General features: G+C 46.0%; 1 long non-coding RNA gene across 1 annotated transcript in view; it reads right to left on the reverse strand.

Annotated features, from left to right (window-relative positions):
• Positions 1–235: 235 nt before the first annotated feature.
• The window catches only part of LOC144690863 (uncharacterized), a 38,456-nt gene continuing 10,775 nt past the window's right edge, over positions 236–27,916 (reverse strand). Inside the window, exons 2-3 of the long non-coding RNA XR_013578980.1 lie at positions 6,539–6,608; positions 236–444 (exon numbers count right to left, since the gene is read on the reverse strand). This is a non-coding gene — a long non-coding RNA (uncharacterized LOC144690863). The remainder of the gene's footprint in view (positions 445–6,538; positions 6,609–27,916) is intronic.

The following is a 27,916-nucleotide window of genomic DNA, read 5'->3' on the forward strand; positions in this document are numbered from 1 at the left end:
ACTCATCTAATTCTAGTTTCTTGAGCATATCAATTTTAATTGGTGGCTGTAGCTTCAGTTCCCTAGGCCTTAAGTTCTAGAATTACCTCCCTATATCTGTCTGCCTCTTTACCTCATTTTCCTCCTTTAAGACATTCCTTAAAGTCTACCCCTTTGACCAAGCTTTTGGTCTCCTGTCCTAATACTTCCTTATGTGGTTCAGTGTCATATTTTCTTTCATAACGCTCATACAAAGTGCTTTGGGATGCTTTATTGCATTGAAGGTGCTTTATGAATAAAAGTTCTTGTTGTGAGTTATTACTTTTCTCTCCACAGATGCTGCCCAAACCTGCTGAGTATCTCCAGCATTTTCTGTTTTCATGTCAGACTTCTGGCATCCCCACTGCTTTGCTTTTGGTTTTAATCCTAGCATCATTGTTCCTTACTTATGACAAGGTGCTGAAGCTGTGAACAATGGGAAACGGCAAGAATCAGTTAACTGGAATGCTCACATTGACAAGCATCTTAAGCCATCAATAAAGATGTTTCTGGTAAATATTGATTAATAGCGATTCTATTTTAATTAGATCATGAGAAGCATATTGTAAAAGGTAAATACCAAATGTAGGATTGTGACTTTGATTAAAGAAAGAAGCTGATCCCTGATTCGCTGGAGCGCTCTCTAACAGCTCAGTTAGCCGAGATGTCTTCTCACAGATATAAAATAACAGTTCACAAAGAGGCTGAGTTCAGCAAGCTTGCAACTGTGGATAATGGCTGCAGGTCCTTCGAAGAGGCTTCCAGCAGCAAGAGTTTTCTGTTGAAAGAAAGGTAGCACTTACCATTTTCAGCTTGTCACTATCCCTCTGCGTCCTTCCTGACTACACCACAGCCTTTAGCATGGTCAACCACACTTTCGTCTTCAGGATCTCTGTCTCTAGTGTAGGACTGCCCACACATGATTCCACTCTTGCCTAACCAATCATAGCTAGGTCATCTTCAGCAATCATTTCTCTTCTTGTCCCCATACAGTTACCCCTGGTGTCCCCCAAGGATCTATCCTTGACCCCTCGGTTCTTCTTCTTTCCCTTGGTGATATAATTGAAAGACACAGGGTCAGCTTCCACAAGTATATTGACAATATTCAACTCTACCTGAATTGTAGCCCTGCGGTTGGGACCCCGAAATTGGGTGAATTTCTGGGTCCTGAACCCACGTTACTTCGCCACCTGACGCCCGGCAGTTTTTGATGAGGCGGCCATAATGGCAGGATGTGCACTCACCATTCAATTAACGACTGCGGGCAGGCCCTTCTGGCTAGAGGGCCAATAGGAGGCCCTCCAGCAATGGCAAATCAGCAACCCCACCATCAAACATGGGAACATCCAATGTAGGGGGAGAACAATGAAGGAGTTTGGAAGAGGTTGACAGAGACACTAGCCATAATTTTCCAAATAATCTTTACCAAATAATCTTTAGAAACAGCAGTTATACTCATGGATTGAACAGTGTGACAAATTTAATGAAGACTTTTAAAGAAGCTGCCAATTTGATACATAAAGAGAAACAGGTGTAGCACCACAAAATGGAGTTCCCTCCGAAGAGATCTTTAAAATTTTAAACATTAAAAAGGCAACAACTGTAACCTGATGGTTATAGCAGGTGGGGTGGGGGGGGGAGGGGGAGGTGAGGTTTCCCTAGATGATGGAGCACTGTCCCTCACACCCTCCTCCCATCACTCCTCTCTGCCACTCAGAGGCTGCCTCCATCCCTTGGCCGTGTTTCAGCCTGGGGCTCCGCATGTTGACTGGAAAATTCCAGCCGGCTTCTGCTGAGTGGCCTCAATAGGCCAGTTAATTGGCCTAATGGACTCGCTACCACTTGTGGACAGATAGCCATAATCCCCCCTGAACCTCCCGTAATAAAAATGGTCCTGGAGCGGGACCATGACATACCTGCCAGTGGGGAGAAATTGCAGGCCCACCTGCCTCCAATCCTACCTCCGTGGCCGTTTTAAATTCAACCTTGAAGGTCCAATTTAGACCTATATGAGCCACAATTTGCCTCAGTTGAATCTCCAGCTCCAACAGGCCCTTGGCACCTGTCTCTGGGAAAGTGAGAGAAAAAGTACCCCAATGCTTACAACTCACACGCATATAATCAGGCAGGGCTATTCCTAGCAAATAGGCACAGAAGTGGACCATCTTATACCTGAGAGTGAGAAAACGGCAGAGATGTCATAATGACCAATTCGTCTGTTTTACAGGAGGAGGTGAAAGTAGACTATCGGGGTACAAGGAAGATGTAAAAATAAGCCGTAACCATATTCAGAAGAACATTGTATTAAAAATGTCAATGGGGCTAAAGAAACATACAACAAATCTAGAAGGCATGCATGCCAAGAACAATGAAGGAGTTTGGAGGAGGTTGACAGAAGCAGTAGTCATAATTTTCCAAATAATCTTTGGAATCAGAATTTGTACTCATGAATTGAACAGTCTGACAAATTTAATGGAGATTTTTGAAGAAGCTGCCAATTTAATATATAAAGAGAAGCTGATGTAGTGTATTTGAATTTGCAAAGGATGTTCAATGAGAAATCTCACAAGAGGCTTGTCAGAGCAATTCAGGCAAATGATACAAGAGGAAGTACATAAGCATGAGTAGAAAGCTGGTTGGCAGGCAGGAAACAAGGGTCCCAGTAAAGTCCAAGTTTAAAATGCTGCACGGATAGATTGGTGGGTCCATTTATCAGTGTGCACAGCCGTTTTTAAATGCAACAAACTGTAGGTGTTATTCGAGTCCATATAAGGTTGAACAATGTAAACAGTAATAACTGTAGGAGTTGTATGTATATCTGTTGGAGAAATTATCAATCCTAATACAATGTCACGTGTCCCTTTCTTCAAGTTCCCACTCCACTCACCACCTGAAGGCGCCTTCTCCCACTGGGTTACAATCTCATATCTGACAACCCGACATACTTCATCCAAGTGGCCATCATAGATGACTTCATGGGCAGGATTTTGCCCTCGTTGGGGGTGGGGGGGTGGGGGTCTCGCAGGGGTGGGCGGGAGCAATCGGGAAGCTGACCGCTGTTCGCAATCGGGGCCAGACCGCAATTTCACCCTGGTGGGCCAATTAAGGCCCGCGTGCTGCAGCACTCAGCGCTGCCAGTGTGTGGGTGGGGTGGGGGAGCACGCAAGTTCGAGGCACAGAGCTTTCTCAGGAAGATGAAGATATGAAAAATTAAAAATAAAGCATTTTAAGACATTAAAAACATGTCCCCACTCTTGTGGCTCTGTCACATGAGCAGGGACATGATAGAAATTAGTATGAACATTTTTTATTTTTTTTTAATAGACAGATCAAAACCTCATCTCGTCCATGGATGAGGTTTCGCAAAAGAGGAAAAGGCCACTTGGCCTTTTCACCTGCCCACCAACTGTACAGTTGGACGGGCAGTGAAAAAGTTAAATCAATTAGATTGTTAATGGCCTTAATAGGCCTTTTAATTGTTGGTGGGCGTGCTGCCAACTCCCGCACATGCCTGCTGACTGAAATAGCACGCGAGTCGGGACGCTCGCCCAACGTCATCGTGCATCATTTTATGCTCGTTCAGATCGGGCGCACGTCCGCCCAAGTGAAAAATTCTGCCTCATGTCTGTTCTCCCTTAGGGTCCATGTTCCAGCAGGGGTTAATGAACGACAATCTGGAATCCCGATTGATTGTCTACTCGCCCTCAGCTCAGAAGCACTGGAACCAATTCTGGAACATCTTGCTGCAATTAGTACAGACTGAGAATCAAACTGGGATCTTACCTGTTTTGTATTGTACCACACTGGGCAGTCCAGTTAAAAAGTAAATCATTCAAGGAGGCTACAGAACAACTAAAGCATTACATATGGTTATATCATCTTTCCAAATTAAAGCACAGTAATAAGCTGTAAGAGCTACATAAACAATCCTAGTAATGTATTTCTGCGTTGTGATTAATGGTACCAATTATTTTAGCACACAAAATAGCCAGTTAGAGATGCTATAACATGTATTACTTGTACAGAATAATGAAAAGAAGAAACAGTGCAAAGTATAAAATTGCGTGTATAAACTGATCAATCCAAACTTGGAAGAAGTTAGCAGAGGAACAAAATCATTTGTAAACACTGCCCCAAAGAAATAGCTGACTTATGCACAGAGCCTTATCATATCCCAAAGTGCTTCACAATCAAATAATTACTTTTTGTAGACAAACAACAAAGCCAAATTGTATAGTAATCAGTAAATGAGAACACTAATTTAAAAGAAAATAAAATCAGGCACATTCTTTTAAGAACTTGGACTCCTCCCGGCCTGATCATCCTGTATTTGCTGCACCCATTAGGAATGGAGATATCTTCCTGATTTTGGTGGTATTGACTGAAGACAGAATGTGGGCCAGGACACTGGCTGGGAGAGCTCCCTGGTTTTCTTAAAATAGTGCCATGGAATCTTTTACATTCAGCTGAACCACCAAAACAAGCAGAATTGCACCTGAAAGACATCACCTTCAACAATTACAGCTGAGCCACTTCACTGGAGCCTTATCTTGCACAGGTATTTAGTTCCACGATCCTACTTTTCCATCAGGGAGACGTGTACACAAGACAACATTGCTGTAGCCCATTGAGTGTGACACATGATTCCCATTTCTGCTGGAAATGTGAGGATCATGGAACTACCCCTCAACTCTACCATGCTACACCTGATGTGGAATTCAGATGCTGACACTAGATGTCCAATCTCAGCCAGAATATCCGTAGAGACCCTATGATTGGCCTGGGTTAGAAAAGTCAAAAAATCAAGCATGGTTCTTGTTCCTGACAACTATCCAGTGAACACGTGTGAACATCAGGTGAATAGAGGATTAAGCTCAGCTGCGATGCATGCCATGATGGCTGGAAGTCAGTTGCAGAGATTTAAATAAGGTTGAGGAGTTAAAATACTCCAGGCCTCGCTTTAAGAGCACAAGGTGAGTTTCTGACTCTCACCACTGTTCAAATGTGTGAAAACTGCTCAAATGCGTGAAACTGGCCCACAGTTAAAATCTAAGCCTGTGTTTTTTTTCATTTTCTTTAAACTCTTTTTTTTGAGTGCCAAAAATACTGGAAATGGAAAGAAGTCTGACTGACATACAAAAACCATCCAATTGGGCAACAAAGAGTCTGTTCATTTTCCAATTAGCATGGGAGGGTGGAGCTCCTCAAGGATGGATGTACTGGACAGCAAATGCTGGGGTGTTGGGAGGTGGGTGCTGGTTGGAAGCAGGAAATCATGTGATGAAAGCTCTCACATGAAACCAGAGTTGGCAATCCTAGTACCAGGAATCCAGCATCAAGTCTGGGCTGATGGTGCCAGAGATATGGTGTCAAGCTAGTACACATACCATGATATCTTTGATATTCTATTTTTACTGCCTCCCTTTTACAATATTAAAAATTTCAACTTTCACATCTCTGAACGATATAAAAATCCAACACTGACACAAGGGGCAATTCCATGAACACATGTTCCTACTTTCGTGGAACACAGGTAGGAAAATTGTGAATGATATGCTGTTGGCCCTGTTTTTCTTTTATTGTTCTCGGAACCTGGGCAACACTGGCAGGCCATACTATCGCCCATCCCAAATTGCAATAGGTCATGTGGGACTACTTCTTAACCACTTCAGTCCTTGTGATGAAAATAGTCTCACAATGCTGTTAGGTAGAGAAGTCTAGAATTCTGACCTAGCAATGATTAAGGAACTACAGTATATGTACAATTCAGAATGTTGTGTGACATGAAAGAAACTTTGGAGGTAACAGCATTCCCCTAACATTGATCCTTTGAGCACAATTTCCCCAGTAGGATCACAGCATTATCTTCACAGATCCTACCCAACTAACACCATTTCAAGACACAGAATTAAATGCAATGCCTAGCATGATACTAAGTTATACAGAAGAGGAAGGTTCCAAATCTGATCCTTGATCTGTGTTGAGCAGCACGGCATTAAAATTGGCTACAGCTTCCCAGGTTTCCCACAAACAAAACGCATGACCACCACTTTCTCAAGGGCAATTAGGGGTGGGTAATAAATGCTGGCCTAGCCAGCGACACCCAGATCTCATAAATGAATTTTTAAAAACTGTCACAGCTCACATATGAAGAATGGCTACTAGGATGTGAAGTACACTACTGGGGAAATTGTGCTCAAGGGATCAATGGTAGGGGAATGCTGTTACCTCCAAAGTTTCTTTCATGTCACACAACATTCTGAATTGTACATATACTGTAGTTCCTTAATCATTGCTAGGTCAGAATTCTAGACTTCTCTACCTAACAGCATCGTTCATGAAATCATACCATCTAGAATCAATGTCTCTAAGAGAGCTGGTGAATGGAGCAGTGGAAACTGGCAAAAGAAACAAAGACTTTATCTCTTCCCCAGAAAAAAATAGAGCTCTCCTCTATATTTACATCACAGATTTCTGACACAGTGCAAGTTTATTAAACCATGTATTGATTGTACTCTACCCTTTCAGAAGGTCCATTCTGACACTGCTTGGTGAGGTCCAGTGCTTCAAGACAATGTGCAATGAACTGCCTATAAAAAAACAATTTGAATGAGATTTTGAAGATTTGTGGAGGGACACAGAGGAACTTAAGGCGTAGTTTTCCTACATAAATTACATATATAACATTTAGACAAAAGTTCTGATGAAAGATTATCAATCTGAAATATTAACTCTGTTTCTCTCTCCAAAGACGTTGCCAGGCCTGCTAAGTATTTCCAGCATTTCTTATTTTTATTTGTATTTAACATAACACTTAGGTTATGTATTTCATTTAAAATTCAATAGAATTCACCCAGTGGATCTAATGGGTAAAGGCACAGCTTGATGTAATAACAAGCCATAAGGCTACAATATCCCATAAACAACAATGAGGCAAAAGACCAGCAACCTATTAGTGGTGGCGTTGGTTGAGCAGAAAGATTGGTCAGGCCAGCAGGAGGACCCCTGCTCTTTAAATAGCTCTTCAAGGTCCAATGGGACAGGAAAATTGAATCTTAGCTTAACATCTTCACATAATACAGGTTCCTCAAAATTGCACTGAAGTATTGGTCTAGATTATGTGCTCAAACACTGGTGTGGGGTTTTGAAGCTACCAATTTACAGGCAGACATGCACACAGATAAATATACAAAGGAGAAGCAGCCAATGATGCTGAGGAAAAAGCAGAGGACAATTTATTACTGAGTGCTGGTGAGAAAGGGATAGCAGGTGTGGTGGTTGATGTTTGCCCAGTTGGCGGACACCAAGCTGAGTCACCCTACTGACTTACTAAGCTCAGAATTAAATGGGGCCACTTTCACATGGAGGCTGTCACAGCAATAATACCATACGCATGAGTTACTTGCCTCCTTGTACACAATGCCAAATTGTCTTGCTACTCAGGATGACTCCAGTACTCTGATGTGCTGGCTTTTCATTTGAAATATCAGAGAGCAATGATCGTCTGCCACTAAACAAGTAACAACACCATTAGTATCTGCAGCGAGACCTTATGGTGCTGCCACTTGTTTAGTGAGACCTTATTGACACAGGCCACAAGTAGGTTCATTTCTTCTAAATGCTCCCACCACTACTCCAGAGATTCTGCAAAATCCATCTCCAGGTGCATTTATAGCCAGTTTCAACCCACCTGAGAATGGTTGTAGACAAACAGCAGAGGGATTGCAAAACAGCTCAATATGTTCACATAGAATAATAGACACCATGAGGAAATTCCCTTCAATAATAGCATATATTAAGCAGCACAGGTACACCCAGTTAGCACTCATGTCAGCAACAGGACCTGACCGATCAGGTAACCTTGCACAAATAGCAGTTGCCACTGCCTCTGAAGCCACCGAACCCACAACATCAGAGACTCCTGGTGCTGATGTAGGTGAATCAACATTAGTCACAGATTCAGATAACACCATCAATGTCTCCTGCTGACCTGACTATCAGTGCTACTCTGTCAGCTAGGAGAGCATGTAGCATTATAGCACTTTCACAATCAAGATGCAATAGTACTATGGAAAACAAAGCAGCAGCAAATCACATTAACATTTATACATTACAGGCACTGAGTATCAGAATAAAATGAATTAATTGGCACTGTTCCTATCATCTCTTCCACTTTGCACAGAATCACTTGTCCTCAAGCCAAATAATATGTCACTTTTGATTTACTATAAAGTTATATTGCCTGGATTTATATGGGAACTTAAGGGGAAAAAATGTTTAAGAAATGAAGTTTATTCATCAAAGTAAATAAGAAAACCCTTTCCCCTCTATTTATTAAAGAAGGAACAGTCTTTATAGTTGAAAAGGGAGAGCAGCCAGACAGACATGCCTTACTTTTGTGAAATAAGTATCATATAAAAGCAAGGTAATAACATTTTTACAGTAATATAGTTTGATACAAATTGCATCTGACTGTTTGGCAAGCAAATAATAAAAATGTACAGTAAAAGCAAAATACTGGGGAGGTTGGAAATAAAAACAAAGGAAAAACTCAGAAAAATCTGGAAAAACTCAGCAGGTCTGGCAGCATCTGTGGAGAGAGAAACAGAATTAACCTTTCAAGCCCAATAAAAATATATATGACAATATGAAAATAACAGTGAGGGCACTTTTCCACCTGTTGTTAATTTGGACTCTGGCCTATCAATCTGCAAAAAATGCAGCATGGGACATCAAATTCCATTTATGGGTGTAAATGCCAGTTCTGTTATGAATTTAGAATAGTAATAGGTTTTCTGCCTGTTAAAGCCAGTACTCAATAGGAAGACAAATTAATTGTAGCCCCTTTGAATCTTCTGAACAATAATTTGGTATGCACATATGGAGGTACAAGTTTCGTTCAGTGAAGAGCTGCACAGGACACATAAGCAAGCAAGTATTTCAAGTATGCTTTTTTGCAGTTCCAGTATCATTTGTTTGTACTTCCTCCTATAACATGGTGTTTATTTCCATCATAGGAGTCATGGGAGTGAAACTGGTCTACATCAGCAGAGCAAAACTGGTTCGTAGTGAATCAGCAGCTGATTTTTCACCATTCCAATTTTATTTTCCATTGACTTGGAAAATATTGCCAAGGTTTTTAATTTCAAACCAAGTAAAAGTGACAGTAAGGCTAGAAAATGAGCCTCCAAAACTATGAACTTCAGTGAAAATATCAAGCAGAGTGAAAAATTGACTGCCAATTCGCTAAAAACATATTTCGCAAGGTTGGTGTGGACCAATTTCACATCCATCATGCTTTCAGAGCAGGAATCTGATGAATAGAAAGTTCACATGCAGTAGCAGAGGACTATGGAGAAGTCAATAATTGGTGAAGTATCTTCCCTTAAGCTAACAGATGGCAATTAATAAAGCGATTGAAGGTCCCCAGGGTGGCACTTCCAGTGGTTTATGGTAGTAAATGACTCAAGGGAATTCTCTGCAGCTCAATCTGCACTGCCTGAAGCTATTAAGTTCACCACTGTTTTTATGCTACTGTGTTATGACACAGCAGTTGGTAAAGGCTGAGTTGTTTAAATCCCAGAGGGAAACTCAAAACAACTGTCATAATTTATATTTTCAATTGGTATGTTTGAGATGCAGCTCTGAATTCAGGAATAGGAACAACAAGCCTCAAGAGGTTTATTATATAAATGAAACATTTATTAATTTAACAACAAACTAAACACATACACATGTCTACAAATTACTACCATAATAACTTTTAAACAAATCCCCAGATTAATCATTTCGTGTAAATCTCCACCAAGGCAACAGTAACCCATTGGCTTTAAACAGACACCAGGCAAAGCACATTTAACCTTACGAATTCAAAATGAAGTTCCTTGCAATTTGGTTCCTTTGCAGACATGGTTGTAGGCTTACAGGCTGGTTAGATTTTAACTGCCTCTGACTTACACACACAGGACAGAGTTTTTCGTTTGACGTGCGGGGAGGGAGGGCCCCACACATCCGCGCATAAAATGACATGCGGCGACATCGGGCTAGTGTCCCGACATCACCACACACCATCGTGATCTTTCGTTGGGCAGGCGAGCGATGAAGTCCAACGCGCACCCACCATTAATTACCGGGCCACTTAAGGCCCTAGTCTTCAACTGACAACGATTTTTCGGCAGCCGTGCGATCTTTGGGTCAGCGCACGGGCACAACGAGCAGGCGGGTAGGAGGCATTTCTATTAACCACATCCACAGGCAGGATAAGAGGGCTCAGTGGGGTCGTGAATCTGGTCTGTGAAGTATTTATTGGAGAAAGTTTTTTAAACTTGCCTGTGTGATCTGCAGTACTTCAGAACGCATCCCAGTAGCTTTTTCTGGACTCTTAACCTTCAGGTCAGCACTCTGCAGCGAGGAATCTTTTCTGGGCCTGTAGCTTTCAGGAAGCCTTCCCTTAACCTGGGTATGGGATCTGATCTGTCTACTGGAGGCAGCTCCTCTCAGGAGGAAGGAAGGGCTAGAGGAAGGAGGAGGCCAGGAGTGCACATTCAGCCTCCAGGGGAGCCACCTTTGGAATGCAGGCGCAGGCACAAGGGGCGCAGAGCCAAGAGGTAATCCAAGGTGGAAGGGGCAGCAGAAAACACCATGCTCCTGCTGCCAGGGTTTACAGGCGGCGAAGCAGCTACCTCAATATGTCTGAGGTGCAGTGCCGAAGGAGGCACCGAATGTCAAAGGAGACAGTGAACTATATCCATCAGATGATTGGGCCTGAGATCTCTCCTAACTGTGTGGGTGGACACCCCATGCCAGTGGCTCTGAAGGTCACAGCTGCCCTCAACTTCTATGCCTCTGGCTCCTTCCAGGGCTCAGTAGTGATCTTCGCTGTGTCTCCCAATCAGCAGTCCACACTTGTGTCAAGCAGGTCACAGGCACTCTGTTCAGGCATGCATTGACCTTCATCCACTTCCGTTGGGACCAGGCAAGCCAGACACAGCAAGCCAGAGGCTTCGCGGCCATTGCTGGCTTCCCCCGCATCCAGGGTGCAATAGACTGCACACATGTTGCAATCAAGGCGCCAGCAGGTGAGCCCGGTGCCTCCGTCAACAGGAAGGGATTGCACTCCCTGAACATGCAGATAGTGTGTGATCACAGGATGCTGATTCTACAAGTGTGTGCAAGGCACCCAGGCAACCCCCATGACGCCTACATCCTCAGGCACTCCCAGGCGTCGGTGTCTTCAGTGCTCCAGCCCGGCTTGATGGATGGCTGCTGGGTGACAAGTGCCATCCCCTCAGAAGGTGGCTCATGACGCCTCTCTGCCATCCAAGAACAGAAGCTGAGCAGTGCTACAATAGGAGCCACGACTCCACAAGGGCTGTGGCGGAGAGAGCCATCGGTCTCCTCAAGATGAGCTTCCGATGCCTGGACCGTTCAGGGGGCGCACTCCAGTACCCCACTCGGTGATAGTGGTTGCATGCTGCACTCTCCACAATCTTGCGCTGGAAAGGGGGGACACAGTGGACGATGAAAACATCGACGCAGTGTCTGCGGTTGCACACAATGAGTCCAGCAGTGATTCCGAGGATAAACATGCACAGGGAAATGCTGATGGGTAGACGCTGACCCGGGACTACTCCAAGGAGGCAGGGACACCCGGGGTGCTTTAATCCAACGAACCTTCAGCTAGCACAACACAGATGGATCACTAGGACAAGCCTGCGCTGACGCCTCGATCCGCGACACCTAAGCGCAAAATCTGCCAGGTCACCAGCAGTAACTAAGGGCCTTATACATAAAGATGAATGTCCAAATAAACACTCATGACACTGTTCTTAAACATACACATGCAGAAGAAACGAGCCACCCTCAGCCATGGTCACACATCTGGCATTTAATGTGTGAATCAGAAGTTCTCACAATTATTAAACAATAGTGTCAACAATCCAAAATAAATCATATGGGCCTAATCTCGGGCCAACAGAAAAGCACCAGTGAAAAACCCGTAGTGTGCCTAAGGTGCCTTATGTTTTCTTTTCCGGGTGCTATGTCTTGGTGCTGCCCCATCACTTGGAGTGGCATCTGAGACAGCCTGCTGACTCTGCTGTCCTGTTGGCCTTGATGACCTTGGCGGCCGTCCTCTGGCCCATGGAGCCTGCGCTGGCCCCACCTGGGAGTGAGCTGCCAGTTCCACAGCTGGCATCTCCCCAGTCATCGCAGCCTCACCGGATGATACGGTCACTGGGTGAGGGGCGGAGGAGCTGGTGCCCTCATCCAGAGCGCCCTAAGAGGAGCCCGCAGAGGCGACAGGCAGCTGCTGCGCTAACGTGAGGTCGCCTCAGACCTCTCTGCTCACCGTGGATGGATGTGCAACGAGCTGGGAAGCTTGATGCCCACACCATCTCCCACACTGGCAGTGACCAGCTGAGGTCATTGCCAATGTGAGGTCTTGCTGGTCACAGCGCATCCCCGGGAAGCCCTGGCAGGTCTCCTGGAGTAGGCTCTCCATGAGTCGCCACTGTCCATGGAGGACACATGGCGCTCGGACATGTGGCTCATTGCTTCGGCGATCGTCCGCGCAGAATCCTCCACCACAGACATCAAGCCAAGCATAGCTTCATGTGTCTCACCCAGAAGCTCCCGCACACCTAGCCACATTTCCTGCCCCTGCTGCGTCGCGGACGACTCCAGAGGCACATCACCAGGCACCGACTTAGCATGTGCCTCTTCCCCTGCAGTCCTCTGACTGCTGGCGCTATGGGCACTCTCTGCCTCTGCCAGCTCCTCCAGCGACTGTGAAGTGCCCTCACTGCTGTGCCCCGGGACACTAGCCGATGTTCGAATTCCCACAGAGGTGCTAGTATCTGCGCTGGTGCCTGCCTCGCAGAAATGGTGTGACGCTGGGTCACTCAGGTGTGAGAGGAGGCATCTGCTGCTCCTCCTCCCGGCCGTGCTCTGATGATACTGAAAGAAAGAACAAGGACAGTGGGTCAGTTAGCGTGCACACATTGATAAACTTCATGCCTGTCCCCTCGGCTCATTATGCGCTCAACCTTCCAGAACCAATAGCCCAGCAATGTTGCAACAATAACTAATTTTACAATCTTCAGTGCTATGGCCGTTGGGAGGACAATGCGGACCTCACTGTTGGCCTTAAATACCTGGCCATGCCACCCCAGCCTCACCGACAGCAGTAGTCCTGGGTGCATGGTGCCTCTCCAGCTCAAGGGCCTCCTGCTCGAAACGGCTTAATATGGAGAGCTGTGCCTGACCACCTCCAGTCCTCGCAAGCACGGACGCATTATGAGCATTCTTCTCCTGAAAAAGAGAGACCATTCATTAGGACAAATTGCACATGGACTCTGGTCGTGCACGCCACACCCCAACTAGAGTGGGGCATATCAGGTGCCTCCTCTCCTGCTGCTCCTTATCACTCAGACCAAGATGCTAGGCTCCCCCCACCCCCCCCCCCCCCCCCCCCCCGCCCCCCAGCCAAACGCCCCCTTGGACACATGCTGCGTACATCACATTAGGAACCACATGGTATTTCCTCCCATAGCAAGGAGGCGCAACCACGTGCAGTGTAGAGGTCAGCCAGATGGTTCTTTGCCACGGCACCTTGAGGCTCGCCTTCCACCATCTCATCGCCCTGAACAGGACGTGTCCTGGAGTTCTGAGTATGCGCCTAACTGCAGCTCCTCCAGGTTGCCCCCAAACTAGTCATGTGCGACTAAGAACAACACATGGTGCGGGAGAGAACTCATCTCCTAATGACCCACTCAGGCTGACCTCAGCATGGGTACTATCTGCTTGGCCATCCAGCAAAGGAAAAATACCCTAAATGATTCAATGCAATCACGCCTCAGAGGGTAAGGCTACCTGCTGGGTTAAATGCCCAATGCCAAGATGGTACTCACCCTGCTAGAGTGCAACAAATCGTTGAAGCGCTTGCGGCACTGGATCCAGGTGCGCCGAACCACGGGAGCGCACCACCTCCACAATCTCCTCCCAGGCACGTTTGGTCATGTGGGGGGGCCTCCTCCTCCTCCTCCCATCCTGGGGGACCAACATCTCCCACCGTACTGCCACCTCCTCGAGGAGGGCAGCAAGGCATTCATCAGAAAAACGAGAAGCGCTTTGGCCCCCCGCTGGCCTATCCTGCAGCCTGCCCTGCTCCTCTGGCCTACCCTGCAGCCTCGCCTGCACACCCGAACCCCTCTGGTGCAGCTTAGAACTGGCCATTGTGAGCAGCCTACAGAAGGCTGCCAGGCCTTCCTTTAAACAGACTGCTGGGTCAACATTGGATCCGGCGGTCTGTGCACGTCCGCCACCGCCCGCACACTCCCACTATCCATGGGAGTTGGCAAATACGCTGGGCGAGCCTTAATTGGCCCACCCACACATGCTCCCCCCTCAAAATGGAAAATCCTGGCCACAAACTTCCTTTCTGTTTATACCCAGCTTTTCCTTTGAATGTAAATTTTCCATTGTATCACTAGGCTTTTAACATCACATCTTCTAACATTAACATTTCATCCCACTAATTTTATTAGTAATATAAACACATTGCTTGGCGTCTCCCAGCTAGGTGCAAGATTTTACTCCCATTCTTGAATGTTTTATTCAACAAATGCAAATTTACACTTTACCTTCTATCCTCCTTACATTTATCTAATTAACATCTCAAAACTACTATACATCAAAGCACCCAGTCTAGCTGGCTTTAGTCCAGTTAAGACACAAACAGTCAAACACATAGACACAGACCCTGCTACAATTCCATTTTAAAAATAATTTCTAACAACATTATAGACATTAATATCTCTTCATAACAGACTGGTTGTTTCAAAAAGCTGAAGAAATTCTGAAGACTTTAAGCACTATACCTACCTACCCTCAAAAAATGACTGATACACTATTCTAGCGTCAGTATTCTGGAAGTGTTGCAGGTTCATGCAGATGTGCATACAAACAGTTGAAGATGTATCAATAGTTTTTTGGGCAGGTGACCTTCAGTGCACTACAAGAATCTTAGTTACGGTAAATTCAGCATGGAGGTCCAGTCAGCCCACCCTGTGCTGATGCTGGAACTGTAATATAATTACTACACTAGTGCAGTGGTAAAGTTACTGGACGAACAATCAAAAGATATGAGTTCAAATCTGGAATAAAATGAAAGTCTCAGTCACGATGATCATGAAATTACTGGATTCTCCTAAAAACTCAACTTGTTCACTAACGTCCTTGAGGGAAGGAAATCTGCAATCCTTACCCAATCTGGCCTACAAATAACTCCAGCTCCACAGCAATGTGATTGACTTATAACTGCCCTCTGAATTAGCCGAGGAAGTCACTCAGTTCTATAACTTCCAACAAGTTGAACAAGAAGCCTCCCTAACACCACTGTGGGTGTACCTACATCACATGCTCAAGAAGCAATGGCTCAAGAAGGGCGGGCAAGAACTGCTAGCCTTGTCAATATCACTATAACATGAACAAATTTTTTTAATAGGAGCAAAATAAAGTGAAGGCGATGGGACAAACATCACCATCCACCGACTTTGTGAAGATACCATTCTCCCCACAATAAGCACAAGTTCAGGGTTGCAGGCATGCAAGGTTGGACATCTCAGCAAGTGCACACAAATGAGCCATCGCCTCATCAACTTGAGGTGGCAAAGTCCTCCGATTTTGAGCTGATTTCATCATATTGCATCTGGGAACATCTGATACCCGTCTGGCTGAGGGCAGCGCACATAATCTCTGTGAAGAGGCTCATAGCATGGAGATCCTGCTGAAAGACAGCGGGCACATGGATTTTAGGAGTACATCAGCCTTCTGCAAGCATCATCACCTGTTCCCTTTAACACCACACCTTCACCTCTCAAGAATGCAGACGAGTTAGGGGGATACCTCCGTCTCAGTGGTGCAGAGCCAGCACAGCACATCACAGGGCCCTGCAGCCCTTGGGTATGAGATTCTTGCAGTTACCACATTTACATTAAGTTGAAGGCATTACTGATCTGGACAGTGAGGTTGAAATGTGACACTCACTGTGGTCAGAAGGTGACACGTTGTACAAAAGAGAGGTCCAGGGTACTGACAACTGTCATTAGTGTGTGCAGGAACCAAAGTTTCACACCTGATTGACATTAACACAGCTTATCATAAGAAGGAGACATACACAAGGGGACATGAAATGATTGGGCGTGTACTTACATTCTTTAACATTATGGACAAGCGTTTAACACCTATGCCCACATTGTGCAACTACATCTTCTTCACTTTTCTTACCCTGCCGCTACATCTTGGTGCTTTCTGACATCCACGGCAGAGGAGGAGGTAGCCTGCTGACTGCTACACCCTGTTGGCTGTGATGACCTTGGCAGGGATCCTCTGGAGAGCCAAGACCTGGAGGCCCTTGCCTGCTTTCAAGGTCTTGCTGTGGGCCAGCTGCACTCTCCTCGGCCTGAGGAGCTGGAGCTGATGGGGTCACAGGAAGGCAGGGTTTGGAACGGCTGGACACTCCTGAGGTCAGCTGGGTGGATGGCCCTGGGGTGTCGAGCAGCTGGTCCTCCTCCCTACGGGTGCCCGAGGGCCCCTGGCTGACTCCAAGAAGAGGCAGCTGGAGTGAGATCGAGATGCCCCATCCCCCTCTTGCATTGACACTGATGGATGCCACCAAGGGCCTCAACGATGGAGTGCAACTCATGCAGCAGTGCAGGACCAATGTCCTGGACCAAGGTCTCTATGGCGGCTGCCATCTTACCAGTGTTGACCTCAATGCATTGGCATGCCAGCGCTAACACCTTGGACTGAAAGCAGACGGACTCCTCCATCGTGCCTTGCAATCTGAGGAGTGCTGTTGACACCCTTTCTTGATGTTCCCTTGACTCCCAATGAAGCTCCAGCAACTGATTTAGGATCAAGTCCGGAGGCTCGTCATCTAACTCGGACTTAGCAGATTCCTGGCCTCCAACAGTCCTCCGAGTGCCGGCAACCTGGGATGCCCTGCTCCACCTGTTGTGGATCGGATAGTGTGCTGTGTTCACCAGATTGTGACCCCGAGGCTACTCTAGAACTAGGTCCCACCGAGGTGTCTCTCTGTGCTGGTAAAGGGTGTGGGTGAGTGCTGTGATAAGTCTTCAATATGCCTCCCCTCAGATTCCTCATCCGATGTTTCCTCGGGACTGGAGTTATGGCTTGGCTCATGCCTAACCTCGGCAGCCTTCTAGCGGGGCCTGCGAAAGAAAGGAGATAATTAATGCATGGCAGGGAACTATGAAACAGGTGACATCACTCACAACATGGCTGTCTGAAGGATGTCGTAGTGCAGGATCCTCATCTGGTTAAGCGCCGCTGACCTCTTCAGTGCAGTGTCATGAAAATATAATAATTTTCATATTATGATGATTTATTGTAAAGGTAGGTTAATAGTGGGGTTTGGATTAGTTTGTGTGTGTGTGTGTGGAATTTAATTGAATTGAAGACAGGTAGTCTGGAGCTTTTGAGTTATAAAAAGGGAAGCTAGATTTGAAATGCTAAATATGTAAACATGGTTGAAGTTTTAGAATATAAGAGGTGAGGAAAATTTGCATTTTTAGATAACCAAAGTAGTTTGAATTTCAAAGAGATGATTAGATGTTACACCTAGTCATAAGAGGCTAAGCCAAACAGTGTGTTTATTTTTCCCAAAGGTTACTGAGAATATGAGTACTATGAAAGATTTATATTATGAGAAAAGTAAAGTTGCAAAAACATATTGGAATAATGGAATTTACATAAAAAAGGGAGAAACATGTACAAAGGAGATGACGTTACGTGTAAGGGAGAAGGCATTCTAAGATCTAACACAAGTGTGAAAAGCCTCCAGCCTCGGTGCATCAAGCTGCTGTGTACAGGAACCAAACCTAAGAAAACTCACTTTAAATATCACTGTCCAGGGTATTGTGTGCTTTGCCTGGGTCTGTTGAAATCTATTTTTGTTTTACTGTTGCCTTAACGGAGGTGTAATTGGGAGTCAGGTTAATTAAGGGAGCTAGGAGTTATCATAGCAGTAATTTGTAGACCTAAGTATGTGCTAAAAATCTTTTCTGCTATTAATAAATGTTTAATTTAGTTTCGTAAAAAACCTCTAAGACTCGGTGGACTTATTACTATTGAATTCAAGGCACACATCTTGACATAAAAATACAAATTGCAAAACAATGGTGGCAGCTGTTTCAAGTTTCCCTCTGGGATTTGAGCAGCTCAGCATTTACCAGCCGCTGTGCCATAACAGCAGACACGGTCCACATACTCGCCAGACAGTTGGATGACGCTATCCTCAAAGTCAGAGAGGACCTTGATCTCGGCAACTCCTCCACTGGTATGGGACCTCTCTTATATATTGTGAGCCAGCTTGTCCTGCATGAAGACAGGTGGAGAGTGTGAGGAAGATGCATGCGAGCGCAGATGACAAGGATGTCTGACATGTGTGAGTGCCGAGTGGAGCCCTGGACAAGATAAGGACGCAGGCTCCAAAGAAGATGAGGCTAGGTGAAGATGTGAGGGTGCGTGAGAGTGAGTGGTGGCATCCAATGAGGTGGCAACGAGTGAGATACTTGGTAATGTGTAATGGGCTTCTGAGTATGTGAGTTGAGAGCGATGAGAAGGGTGACTTACCCTGGTGGAACAGAGGGGATCATTCATCCTCTTCCTGCAATGGGTGGTTGACCTCTTTTGCAGTGCATTGACACTGACCACCACTATCACCGCCTCCCAAGCTGAATTGGTCAAATTGCTTGCAGTTCTGCGTCCAGAGCAGTGGTAGAGGACATCGCAGAAGGCCTCCACTGCGTCCAGGAGGCACTCCAGTGAGGCATCAGTAAATTTGGGCGCTGCGTTCATCTTCCCTTTGGATGCCATTTGTTTTCTGCAGCTTTCCTAAGCTGAGAGAGTGCAAGCACTGTGCAGGGGTACCCTTTAAATATGGCTTCCAGAGTCAAGGAGCTCTGAGGTCATGGCGGGGTAGACAAATCATAGGCCGCCCAGCAATGAAACGCACGCTAAAAGGCTCAGCGCTGCTGGGGTGGGGATGGGAAGACAGCGAGCATTGAAGTCAGCACAGGCATGAGGGAGCACGGAAGGAAAGCTCCCTGAAGGCAGAGAATTGCCTCAGGGAGCTGATGAATTTAAAATCAATGAAGACAGGATTTAAAATCCGGAAAAAATGTTCATGCATCAGAATGAGTCACCTGTGCGTGGATTTTATAAAAATTCTGTGCATAGATTTTTATTTTTTTAATTGAATTACGGAAACCTCATCCCGTCCTTGGATGAGGTTTCCTGAAAAATACAAAGGCCGCCTGCCAATTCGCCCACCCGCCAACCGTAAGGTTGGACGGGCAGCGAAAAATCCCTGTTAATTGATACTTTAATGGCCTTTATAGACTTCTTAATTGTCGGCGGGTGTGCTGCCGACTCTCGCGCACAGCTGCCGACCAAAATATCGTGCAAGTGCGCGATGATGTTGGGATGCTCGCCCGACGTCACCACACGCTATTTCACACTCCAGCATGTCGGGCGCGCACCCGCACGCCAAGCAGAAAACTCTGCCCTATATTATCCATGATATTAAAACGGAAATTCCAATTAAGCAAGTTGCATATAAACAGTTATGACTAATACTTTTTCAACTATGAATATGTCTCTAAAGAAAACTCTTCTTATGCCATTTAATGCTTCTTCCAATAAGTTTTTCGGATGTTATTATTATCTTTTAGCAATTTTCACTTTAGTGTAACTTCCAGTCTATTTCCTACTCATTTAGTCAATTATTTGAAAACAATTGATTTTATTATCTGCTGTTTTTAAATTTCCTCAATAAAACTTTAAGGATATAGCTCTTACATCAACTGATTCCTATAAACTCTGGGTTGTTCACCCTTATCAACTTGCTTAAAAATAATAATCCCAATGCAAATCTTGCTTACCCGGCACAAGACAAGAAAAGTCAACAGCAAGCCAAGTCGACACAGCTGACCATCAACTCGCTGAAGTTCTGAAAAAGTTCACTCAAGCATCAGAATATTTCTAAACTTCAGTATATTGATCAAGTTATCAAGTTACTTTGGTGATTTTTCTCTTTGTGTTGTTTACTCAAGTATAACATATGCTTCCAGAAACGTTTTTTAAAATCAAATGCCCTGACCACAACATTCATGACCAGCTCCTCAATGATACCAGTTCCAGTGTTAAGCAAGCTCCGCGCTCTGAGAAAGCGATCTCTTTTCATCCAGCTTGGAAATGCCACTGTCATTACTTCAGTCAGTAGTTATAGAGTATTACCAGTGCCTTACATCATATGCATTAATGCGTTATGCTCCATGCCAGTTCACACTCATTGATAAAACACGTGTTCAGTCAGACAATAAATCTTCAATGAAGGCCTGGAGCCACTTTGGATTGCAGGGACAGCATAATCTCTACCACTTAAATTTCAATCATTACACCATTCTGTTTTACTTAATGAAAAATTACTGCAAGATATGTATTTATTAACTAATTAAAAATCATTCCCATACACAGGTAAGATACAACACAGCAGGAACAGGAGATTGCTGGGTGATTTCACAATCCAACACTCTCAACAGGGAAGCAACATTTGCAGGAAGCACAGATTGGAGAAAGGGCCACAGTATTGTTGCCTCAATTCCCTGACCCTTAACTCCTGGAAATACATCTCCTTACTGGGGATGCCAGAACTCAGGTTCACCTCTTACTTCAAAAGACAATGTTTTGATTTCCAAACTGAGCTCCTTCAACGCGTTAAGGGCAAAGAACCACTGAATAAAGGACTAAATTATACATACCAGAAAATCTCAGGATTAATTCAATTGATGATAACTGAGGCAGCAATTGGAAAGTTCCAATTTGCCTCAGCATTCCTGGCTGCTTCTGACTTCTACCTAGTAATTTCTGCTGCAAATTGCACATATTAAAGAAATATTCTTGTCTGTATTAATTAATTGATTTCAATCTCTTTATGATTAGAAAGTGTTCTCTGGGCTACTTGCAATTTTCTACAAGACACAAAAATACACATTTTATTATGGCATTCAAAATCCAATTACTATAATATTAATGGATGATATTTCCTGTGAAATATGGTAACACAAGTCAAATTAAGAGTAACTGAGCTGTTTAGTTCAATTATCAAGATAGATTAAATTGAGGGGAAAATATTCTTGCCATTATTAAAGATTGGCTATCCATCTCATTGTGAGATAAAACCAATTCATTGAAGATTGAATTTATCTCTTACAAATTGAAAGTAATTAGAATCATGTCCTGTGAATAAGCTTTTATGCAACAGCAGTCACTGCCATCTGAGTTCCTTTACCAGTTTAGACTCGGTGGTTGCAGTTCACCACCTAAGAACTGGGCATTTATTTTTAACAGTCCAATTTATCATAGAATTATAAAATCATAGGATGGTTACAGCACAGGCCATTCAGCTCTTCATATCCATGCCAGCTCTTTTTAACGGTAACCCAGCTAGTCCCATTCCCCCGCCCTTTCCCCATAACCCTGCAAATCATCCAATTGGCTTTTGAAAGCCATAGTTGAATCTGTCTCCACTACACTCTAAAGCAGCGCATTCCAGATCCTAACTACACTCTGCACAGGAAAACTTTTTCTCATGTCACCTTTGGTTCTTTTGGCATTCACCTTAAATCTGTGTCCTCTGGTGTTCAACCCTTTCATCAATGGGAACAGTTTCTCTCTATCTGCTTTGTCTGACCCTTCATGGTTTTGAACACCTCTATCAAATCTCCTATGAACCTCTGCTCGAAGAATAGCCCCAGGTCCTCCAAATGGGTAGGATTGGGGCACAGTCTTTGTGTGGTTGTGAGTCTGTGAGTGTCCGTATCTACCTGTGTAGCTTCATTCGGCCTGCTTTTCCTTGGCCCCACCATTCATTCATTTTTCCTCAATCTTCAGTCAGTTGGATAAGTAGGTCTGATCCACCACTACACAAACCACACTCAGTCTAGATAATGTCTACAATTCCCTTCCCACTCATGTTTTCCTCCCCCTCTGCTCAAGTCAACCTCCCCTCATATCAACACTCCTACCTCTACTTCCCTTCTCTGAGATCCACCCTTGCCTTCAGTCTCTCCCATCAGTCCCTCTATCCTCAGATTCCCTCCCCATCTCTTTCCCCTCAGTCCCTCCCCCTCAGTCTCTGTCATCAATCCCTCTCCCCTCAATCTCTCCTCTCACTTCTTCTCCCCTCAGTCCCTCCCCCCTCAGTCTCTGTCATCAATCCCTCTCCCCTCAATCTCTCCTCTTAATCCCTCTCCCCTCAGTCGTTTCCTCAGTCTCCTCCTCAGTCCCTCTTTCTTGTCTCCCCCTCAATCCCTCTCCCGTCAGTCTCCCTCTCCCCTCAGTCCATCTCTCCCCTCAGTCTTCCTCTCAATCTCTTCCCTCACTCATTCTCCCCCAGTTACTCCCCTCAATCGCCCTTCCCTCAGTCCCTCTCCCCCCACCCCTCCGCGGTATGAGCAATATTCTAGAGTATGTTGATTAATTGTCTTTTTTAGATACCAACAATCTGGACTATTCAGTCATTCTGACAATATTCTAACTATATTCTCTCTGTTCTAGATTTCCCTTTTTCATAACCCTTTTGGAATAAATCATTCTTTTGTGTCCTCGCGCCTCCCGCCGTTTCATCCGCGCCTGCGCAGCAATCCCCGCCTGCCCCTCCGCGCCTGCGCAGCAATCCCCGCCTGCCCCTCCGCGCATGCGCAGCAATCCCCGCCTGCCCCCTCCGCGCCTGCGCAGCAATCCCCGCCTGCCCCTCCGCCCACCAGTGGAGGGTGTGAGAAATGCAGCGCGGCCTTTGCGCGAAGAATCAGAGAAGCAGTTTTGGAGACAGGTGGTCGACCGGCTGAGTATTTCGGCATTTCCTTTTTTGATCACAGATAATGTTTTACCCGTCTGCACTAGGGGGTAACCACCATTAGCCGGATATCGCTACAGTCAGGTGCGACGTCGCTATCTCATGCTAACCGAACAGGTTCAATTATGTATCTTCATAGCTGTAATTATTGAGATGTTGACAAAGCCTTGTGGTGGTGGTGTTGTCAGTCTGGTAAGTGGGTAGCACTCTCACCGGAGGGTTCAAGTCCTAATGCAACGAGTTGAGCCCATAATCCTGGTTGAAACTCCAGTGCACTACTGAAACAGTGCTGCACCGTCGGGAATACTTTCTTTCCGACGAAATGTGAGGCCCCTTTTGCACCCTCAGGTGGGTCTTTTGTGTCCACCTGTGTGGATAGCCAGGGCCTAGTTTAATGCCTCATCTGAAAGATGGCACCTCTGACAATGCAGCACTATCTCAGTACTGCACTGAGTGTCAGCCTTGATTTTTATGCTGAAGTCTTGGAGTATGACTTGTATTCTCAAACTTCTGACTCAGGTGAGAGTGCTACCAACTGACCCATGGCTGGAATTGAAGAGAAGAGTTAGGTCGTGTTTCGCTCCCTGGGCATTGGGTGATAATCTCTGGAGGTGTCTGTATTTCCTCACCCTAACCTAGATTAATTTGTAAAAACTGATGAACTGCAAAACACCCTCTATAAGGGTGTATAAAGTTAGATTCTTTGGTAATCCATTGATTCCAGGGTTTCGTGTGCTGAGGTTAACATTTCGTAATTTTGATTCTATCATGAAAATCAAAGCTCATAGACCTTGCCCGTAGGTTGTGAAAATAATGAGAATGTGGTGGCAATGTGAACTGTAATTGTTCAAATAACACCAAAGGATCTCTTACATCCACCTCAACAGCAAGATGGGGTTTGGTATTCTTTGGAATCTGAATCTTCCACAATGCAGCAGTCCTTCATTATGTACTGTGGTACTAGATTATGTATTCAAGTCACTGCATTGGGGTTAAATCCATAACTTTCAGATTTAGAGGTGAGAGCACTGCTAGTTTGAACCAAATTGAGTGTAGTGGCAGATTTAGAAATTTTGGAAAAGGAGAATAACTGAAGATGGAAGGTTTAATCCCTATCCCAGGAAAGTTCTCTTAAACTTCTTTTGTACATTTTCAATATTTATAAATCTACATAACTCAGACTTTGAAGAATTACTGATGTTTTAAACATAAACTTAAAGTATTTGCTATCAGTTACCATTGATATATTAATTCACGAGGAGAGTTAAAATCATGGAACTCCCTTCCTAACAACCCAGCGGGTGCACCTACACAGCATGGACTGTAGCAGTTCAAGTATGTGGCTCACCATCACCACCAATTCGGGATGGACAACAAATGCTGAACTTGCCTGCGGCGCCCACATTGTAAGACTGAATAAAAATGTAACACAGTAGGACTCTGTGTCATCATGAGATATTACACAAGGACCTAACAGCCACATACACACACTTACAGACACACTTACACTGGCAAAAGAGCCCAGTCTTGTGCCCCAACCCCAACCACTCACATACCTATCCTTCTTGATTTCAGGGATACTAAGCCTCACAATCTATTGTGATTCTCACAATCACAACACAACCCCATCCACTCCGTGAGATCCTGAGCCTCTGTTTCATTCCACCCACGTTGAGACACTGAGCCCTCTGTCCCATATCCTCCACCCACATAATCTCACACACTTTCCACCACTCTACGCAGTGATAATAATAACACTCCATTCCACATCACCCACTCTCATGAACAGCAATCCCTAAATACATAGGTGACAACAGAAACCATTTTGAGTGTGATGCCTTCAACAGTCAAATAACTTGGTTACACTCACTGTCTCTGCACTCATATAAATGAAGAATGTTTGGGGAAGGAATGTGAGTAATGCCTGTCCCCCGGTACCTTCCCCAGCTACACAAGAACAGGAACAGGAAACCAGGAACTACTATTATCATTCCTGAAGACATGGGGCAGAATTTAACACCTCACAGGCAGGCGCGTGTCCGACCCAATCGGGCATAAAATCACACGAGATGACATCGGGCGATTGTCCCGACGTCATCCTGCACACGCGCAATCTTCAGGTTGGTGGGCGCTCGCGGGTGTCGGAGCCGCGTCCGCCATCAATTAAAAGGCCACTTAAAACCCAAATTAAAAACCCGTGCAATTTCACACTCGTCACGTGGGCAAAACAGGCAGGCAGGCAGCCCACTTTTTGCAAAGCCTCATCCAAGGGTGGAATAAAAATGGTCAGCAGCATTGCCATTGTGAGGAGTTCAGGAGATAGTTTACTGCTGGTTACTGATTTGAACTTGACAGCTTCATCTCAGTTCTGAGCTTCATTCTTAGCATTTCCAGGCTTCATTTCAAGACTCATTGGTGTCTCCAAGGCCCCTGGAGAATTTTGACCATGTGGACCCTTCCAGATATCAGACAGCCTTCTGTAACCCTGGTAATGGCGACTGTGTCTGTGCTGGAGGAACCTCCTCCTCTGAGGAAGAGAGGGACAGAAGGGAGAGGAGGCCAGGTGTCCCAATGCAACTTCCAGAAGAGCGACCTGTGGGAGGAGAGGCGCAGGCAGAAGGGGCCCAGGACCAGCAGGTAGTCCAAGGCGGAAGGGGTCACAGAAGACACCGCTATCCTGCTGCCAGGGTTTACATGCAGCGATGCAGCTACCTCAGTATATCCGAGGTGCAATGCCAAAGGAAGCTCCGCCTCTCCAAGGAGACTGTGACCTCCATTTGTCAGATGATTGGGCCTGAAATCACCTCCAACTGTGTGGGTGGACACCACATGGCAGTGGCTCTGAAGGTCACAGTGGTCCTCAACTTCTATGCCTCCGGCTCTTTCCAAGAGTCAGTGGGGGATCTTTGTGGAGTGTCCGAATCAGCTGCCCACAGTTGTGTCAAGCTGGTGACAGAAGCTCTGTTCAGGCGGGTAGTGACATTTATTCATCTCCTTACGGATGGGGCCAGCCAAGCTGAGTGAGCCAGAGGCTTTGCAGCGATTGTTGTGCTCCCCCGCATCCAGGGTGCAATCGACTGCACACATGTGGTCATCAAGGTGCCAACAGGTCAGCTGGGTGCCTTCGTCAACAGGAAGGGATTTCGCTCAATGAATGTCCAGATAGTGTGTGACCACAGGACGCAGATTCTGCAAGCCTGTGCAAGCTACCCTGGGAGTTCCCATGATGCTTATATCCTGAGACACTCCCAGGTGCCAAGGCTATTCAGTGCCCCAGCCCAACTGGATGGATGGCTGCTGGGTAACAAGGGCTATCCGTTGAAAAGGTGGCTTATGACGCCTCTCCACCACCCAAGAACAGAGGCAGAGCAGCATTATAATAGGAGTCATGGCTCCACAAGGGCAGTGAGAGAGAGGACCATAGGTCTTCTGAAGATGCGCTTCTGATGCCTGGACCGTTCAGGGGGAGCGCTACAATACCCCCCCCCTGCCCCCAGCACGGGTGTCACTGATTGCACAATCAGGCATTGGCAAAGGAGGACCCACTGGAGGAAGAGGATTTTGACACAGCTCCACAGGCCATAAAGGATGAATCCAGTCAGAAGAGGAGCACGGTGAGGAGAACGCCGAGGGTGTGGAGGCAGACCTCCATATCCCTCAGGGTGGCAGGGACACCTTGATCCAACGCTCCTTCAGCTAGGCTGCCAAAGATCTTCTTCCACCTCATGCCAGGGATGCTGCCTCCATCCCGGATGTCTGAAATGACCCTTTCATTTGAACCCAAAGTCCACTCAGTGTCTGTGCAATAAAGTTTGGAGCCACTCAAGTCCAGCATTACATACTGACATACCCGGCACTAAAAGAAAGGTGAAGCATACTCAGGCCATTACGACAAAAGCAAAATTTATATAATTTTCACACTCAAAACAAATTAACATTACCATCTCTGGTGTTCATGCCCACACCAGTAAACATGTACACAAAATAGAAGATCATCCGTGAACAGTCTCTCCTGTACTCATGGTGCCTTAAACTTACATTTACGAGTGCTGCATCTTGGTGCCCCCCCCCCAACCCCCTCACTGGCAGCAGCATTGGAGACAGCCTGCTGACTGCTGCCTTGTTGACCTTGGCGGTCATCCTCTGGCTGGTGGAGCCTGTGCTGGCCCCGCCTGGGAGGGAGCAACCAGTGCCATGGCTCGCATCTCCCCAGTCATCGCAGCCTCATCAGATACTATGATCACTGGCAGAGGGGAAAAGAGCTGCTGCCATCATCCAGAGCGCCCTGAGAGGAGCCTGCAGAGACAACAAGCAGGTCGTGCGCCAACGTGAGGTTGTTCTGGACCACCCTGTTCACCATTGATGGATGGGCACCTAGCAGGGATACTGGATGCATCATTCATCTCCCACACTGGCACTGACCACCTGAGGTCAGTGCCTGTGTGAGGGCTTGCAGGTCCAAGCGCAACCCCAGGTACCCCTGATTCTGTCCCTGGAGCTGTCTCTCCATGGCAGTCGCCACTCTCTCATAGGAGGATGCAATGCGCTCAGCCATGAGAGTCAATGCAGTGCTCATGCTCCGCATGGACTCCTCCACAACAGAGACCATGGCATGCATACCCTCATGGATCTCCGCCAGATCCTCCCGCATACCCCACTGGACATCCTGCATCTGCCGCCTAATAGACGACTCCAGAGGCTTATCATTTGCCATCGGCTCAGCATCATCCTGGTCTCCAGCAGTCCCCCGACTGCCGGCACCCTGGGTACTTTCTGCCTCTGCTCGCACCTCAAGCGAGTGTGAAGTACCTTCACCACTGTGCGTTGACATTCTAGCCGCCGATCTAATGCCCACCAGGATGCTGGTATCTGCGCTGGTGCCTGGTTCAGAGAGTGGGTGTGACGCAGGTGCATCTGAAGCCTGGTGGTCCTCTGACATCAGGGGTGGCTCATCGG

Source organism: Cetorhinus maximus, chromosome 15, assembly GCF_964194155.1.
Source record: "Cetorhinus maximus chromosome 15, sCetMax3.hap1.1, whole genome shotgun sequence".
In the NCBI taxonomy this organism is placed as follows: Eukaryota; Metazoa; Chordata; class Chondrichthyes; order Lamniformes; family Cetorhinidae; genus Cetorhinus; species Cetorhinus maximus.